Source organism: Montipora foliosa, chromosome 6 (assembly GCF_036669935.1).
Source record: "Montipora foliosa isolate CH-2021 chromosome 6, ASM3666993v2, whole genome shotgun sequence".
NCBI classification, from domain to species: Eukaryota; Metazoa; Cnidaria; class Anthozoa; order Scleractinia; family Acroporidae; genus Montipora; species Montipora foliosa.
In genome coordinates this window covers 45,981,718-45,987,458 of record NC_090874.1, presented here as the reverse complement: position 1 = coordinate 45,987,458, position 5,741 = coordinate 45,981,718, and positions in this window count along the sequence as shown.

The following is a 5,741-nucleotide window of genomic DNA, read 5'->3' as shown; positions in this document are numbered from 1 at the left end:
TACCTACCTACCTACCTAGCAAATGGGACCGCTACATCATCACCTCACAATCGGTGTCTCGCTCCTAATGAAGTTTTCACGTCATTTACAGCTAAATACCAAAACTTCTACAATCCAACATTTTTTCTCTTTAAAATATGTTTTCCGTGTACCTATTACGAATACATAACACCATTAAAAAGGAGGGGTCACCGTGCTCGTTCAGGAGAAAATAGCCATTCCTTGACAGACGAAGCTTGGCGTCAAGGAAAATCCGCCATTTTATCAATGTGCGCAAGCTAATGCGCGTGCTTATGACGCAAGAAATTATACGTAGTATGGTTGCGCAATGCAAAACCAGGGAATCACTTTAAGTCTAAGCATCCATTTTACAAAGATGAGCTCTCAATAATTGTTGTGCTGGCCGATTGCTTCATGCAAGTGAAGTGAAACTGGTGCAACAATTATTTAAAGCTAACCTTTTAAAAATGGGTGCTTAGACTTAAACGCTGTCGACCAACGCTGTTTAAAATCGATGTTTAGGCTTAGCACTAATTGGCAAGCAGCTTACGACCAATAGTACTCTCTTGAGATGGTATTTTTGGGGTAGTCCGTTTGGTCAGTGTTTTCGGGTCACCCCTTTTTAAGTGTGTCTTTGCGGATTGATGGTGTTCCAAATTATTCAAACTTAACCAATTTTCATATGCGGGTTGACATTTGATACCCGAGTTGTTTTCAAAGATGACAAGAATTTTAGCCATTTTGCATTTCAAGTGTTCTTTCATGCAAATGATTAATAGGTAGCCATAGTTGTTTTCATTAATGTGAGAGGGATTTTTGTTCTTTCATGTAAATGATTAGTATGTAGCCATATGGTTTTGCACGTCAGAAAATATTTGTTTAATCATTCTAATGTAAAATAAAGTTTATTTGGGAAGCCAACAATATTTCTTTAAGCTTAGCTAATGTGCATTTAGGAGAATTTTGCGTTCTTGAACAAATTTAATTTATGCAACAATTATTTACAAACAAGGAGCTAGTTAAAGGGAACCTCCACTAACAACAAAATTATAACCTTAAACCACGGAACATAATGTTTACAATTACAATTGTGCAAACAAAAACGCTTGTTATAATTTTAGCTTTCAAATTTCCCGGGCGCCGCCATCTTGAATAATTGTGACGTATCGGGGTTGCCTTATTGTCCCAGAACAAACATTCTTAAGGCCCGTGCAAACGCTCGCATTATTGTTGGCCAACAAGAGGCAACATTTTTGGGCCCAACATGTTGCGAGCGTTTGCACACCATGTTGTGTGTTGTTGCGTGTTGGTGCGACTTGTTGGAAGTTGTTGGATGAAGTTTGAAACTGGTCAAACTTCAGAGCCGACAAGTGCCAACATTTCTATTGTTTCGCGGTCATCGAGGCGTGGTCCAACAATGTTGCGTTCGTTTGCACAACACATCCTTTCACTGGCGAAAGATGTCGCGCGATATGGCACGTGACGCGTTTCCGGGACTATCATTGGCTCTCGTGAAAAAAGCACTCCCGAGAAGAACAGAAAAATGGTTGCCGTTTGAGGATCGGTAGCTTGTTGGTTTCCGTTCTTTTTAGAGCGATCAAGGCTAGTTTTAACGCCAGTTTCAAGTGGAATGTATTCTTAGAGAACGTCTATGTTGTGTAAGTCGTTTGAAAGTCCAATCCAGCATCCTCGGAAAATTTGCCCCTGGAAAATTTTATTTCGTGGGAAAAGAGCTGCGAAACAGGTGAGTTTTTTGCACAATTTTTAATGTGGAAAGTTTGTTGCCACCGGGTACAAAAAGTTACTGTAATGAGCAGAAAGGAGGATTCCTAAGGTTTCCGTTCATGTGTGAATTGGCTTGTACCAGGTGGCAGGGAAATGGCAATATTGTTCAACGTGAAGGTTATTTTTTTCTGCGTTACACCTTACGATCGGCACCTCTACATGAATGATCAGTGATTCGATCAGATATGAATTTGATTTTGAATATGATTGTCTCATTGGGAACGTAACCCTAGTATCAAATATTTTAAATAGCTGCTTTTAAGCTCATTTATATTCCCTTTTCTGGTGAAGGTCTAAGTTATTATACTTTTTAGCAGTCACAACTCAACGATCCTTACGTTCAAGTAGTTACCAAGTTATGGATTTGCAATCAATTTGAGTTTAAAATCAAAATCAAAATCCATGTTAGTTAAAATAATGTTTGGAAGAACAAAAGTGTAGGTACAGATGTATAAAGGTATCTATAGATTGAGGTTTTTTTTACTATTGTTTTCTGGTAGCATTAATGATGTAATTTTGGTTTTAGGGGACTGTCATGTGTTGTTGGATCAAGGAAATTCTGTTTTGAGTCAAGTATGGTTGACAGTGGATAGTTGTTCCTGAAAAGGCTGAAAGGAAGCTTTATTGCCTTGGACTTTTTTTGCTTACACCCCACATGTTTGTTCTTTTCTTACATGGCAAAATTTATTAATATATTATGTGATTTGGAGCTGCAGCTAGAAACAGTGTCTTATGCATAAGGTCTCATTGGGGTTGATGGCAGTAAAATAATTTTGGTAAAAAATATGTTTAGAGTTTTTATCATAACTTCTCATCTTGGTCCTGCTGGACTTCAAACATGCTCTACCATTTTGCCCAAGGATCTTGTCAATCAACCGTTACCTTTTGGTGTATTTGCAATATGATATTTTGGATAGCAATTGATTCATTTTTCTTATCCCTTATGTGTAGATATCCTATGTCTGTCACATAGTTAGCTTTAAGCTTTTATTTCCTGTAGTGTATCTTTATTATAGTTAGCACATGACCCCACAAGCATGTGTTATTGCTTTAATATTGATTGTGTTTGAATAAAGGATATTGTTGTCTTGTCTTGTCGATAATGCAAAACAGCCTCAGTTGTATTTGCATTATTTCTGAATGTTACTTTTAAAGGGCAAACCATTAAAAGGTGTACAAAGTTTGCAGGAGTTCAGGAAAAATATTCAAAATATTCATTGATTTGATGTTCCTGAAGCAGGTAAATCTTGAAGAGTTTACGCAACCATATTTGGAATATACGGCATTTCTTTTTGGGAGTGTTCGAGTCCACAGAATTCATGTTCTTTATGTTGAGAAGTACTGTAAGACTGACTCCATGGGGTTCCCCATTGACGAGTAAAATCGTCTGGTGTTAGACAGAGCAAAATACTCTTGCTTTAGACAGAGTAAAATACCAAGTATGGCCGGTTTAGGGGTGAAAGGGTTAATTAAATTAAAGTGCAATCATTACTTTGACTTTCTTTCTTCAATTGAACCAATACAAAGTGACTAATCATCACCTCCACCATTGCTATACAACGGCTTTGGCTTTTAGATCATAGTATCAAAGTTGAAGCTGGTGGCTCAAGGAGTAAATTTTGCAAAAAAGTTAGGTTAAAAATACTTTTATGGTATTTGAGTATTTTTGTAGAACAAATTTGCATAATATCGTTAAAGTCATTAAATCAATGAGAATCCAAACATGAGGAAGCGGTTTGCTCAGGAGGAGTCTTTTTTTCTTTTAAACAACCCTTAAAAGTAACAGAATCTTGTTTTCTGGATGTAGGCTAAAGAAATCTGACCCCTTAGGGGAACCAGTTCTAAACTGACAAATGACTGGCATTTTATAATTCATAAGTAAAAGCTACTTGCTCGCTTACCAAATTTTTCTACAGTTCCATTCATTTTTCAGATTGATAGCCTTAAATGTACTGCGGCAACTCTGCCAGCTGTTTGGTCTCAGTATCATAACCAATACCCCCTTGGGGTAGTTTGTTCACTTCACCACCATTGTTTAACCCTATCCAGGGACTAAAGCAAGGATGGAAATTGATCATAGCTTAAATAAATTGGACCACTTTTTTTACTTCTTACACTTACTGCATTCAACTTTAATTTATTCATCCTTTGAAATGGTAGGAATGATTACTATTATTTACAGCAATTGCTAAAAATTCATTGCATCTAATGTTGAAATATTTTTTACATATGAGTTTTAAGTATTTATGAGTCAATGAGTTAGTGCAGTTACCCTAACCCATAAAATGAAAGCTAAAATTGCAGAGAGTGCTTAGGCCTAATCACTGAAACGAGGGCTTAGGCTTGATCAATAAATTATTGCTATATTGACTGTGAGTCTCATTGACTCATGACTCATTGACTAATTGACTCATAAATCATGGGACCTCTTTACGTATGGAAAGGTAACAGGAGTTATTTCTGTGAAGTCTTATCCAGAAAACTGCAACATGGGATTATGTCCCTTTCAAATGTAGCTTTGTATGCTTTTGCTCAATGTCTTTGAATGATTATTACGGAAATATGAAGTTATGGTTTTTCTAAAAGTTAAATCTAATGCAAGGGGATTAAAATTATTGAAGCAGCTGTGTTGCAACCAGAGTCCGCAAAGAGAGGTTAGATAATTTGTTGTACTGGAAGTAATTAGTAGGCCAGCGTGAAATTTGTGAAAAGTTTTGGAGGGTGGCACTGAAGAACCTTCAACAAGTTTTCTAAACTTTGAAAATACCTAATTTTATATCGTCCTGCTGTTTTATTGCTGGAAGATAAAATCAATTCCTGATTAAGTAATTCTGTTGTCACGTTAACCCACTACAATGTGGTGAAAGCGTATTATTAGCTGTAGTAAAATTTTGTTACAGTAAAATTCTCCCTGCTAGAAAGCTGGACTTCTGAATCAAATATTGTTGTTTTGGCTATTCAGAGTTAACCTAATCTATGTTTATTTCTATAATTTGGAGGAAAGCAAACAATTGGCATTTTGCTTGGAACAAAAGGTTTCCTTCTAGTGTGCCCAATATGAGGTGCTATGACATGTTAAGTATGATTTTGGTTATTATTACTGCTAAATTCACTTTAAAATTTATTTTTGAACGACTGAAATACATTTCTTAATTTTCCCCTCGGTCTTAATAAATTTTCCTCTATGGATCACTTGAATGGCAATTTTAACAACTTGATTTTTAAAAAAAATGCGAAAATCTTAACATTTTCTGTTAGATGCGGGACCCCGCGGAAACAGTGTGTAACTATTTAGTTGGAAGAGAAACCATTTGGAAATTTAGTGGTATCCTTTTTGTTCCACTTTTAAAAAGAAAAACGCATGAATTGAAATCAAGATGGTAACCGATTAGCTGGTAAGCTCCACAAACGAATTTCCACTCGAACATTAGCAACCGAGACTCGCGTTGACCTTGAAATTTTTAAAGAAATTTCCCTCGTAGCCATGGCTTAAAAGAGAATCTCGCTGGGATAGAAACGCACCAGGCTGGAAACGCACTATGCAGTCAACATTCGTCCGTTTTATCGGCCTGAAAAAGGGTCTTTTGTCGACAGAGATCTAATAAAATTGATCAAATAAACACCGAATGGCGGCCATGTTTGATTTGAGGTATTGAAGTCACATGACAAGGCCTCGACCAATCAGACATTTTTCGCCAGTGAAAACACATCCAACAATGTTGCGCCGGCGCACGCGCACTACATGCCACGTATCCACACAAATACATGCGAACAAGAAACCAACATGACGTCGGGGATGGAAATGTCCCAGAGTCCTTGTATTCTCATCTAAAGACCCAACATGTTGTGACTTGTTGCGAGCGTTTGCAGACATCGGCTAACATCGCCCAACAAGAGACAACATTGTTGGGCCCAACAATGTTGCGTGTTGTTGCGAGCGTTTGCACGGGCCTTAA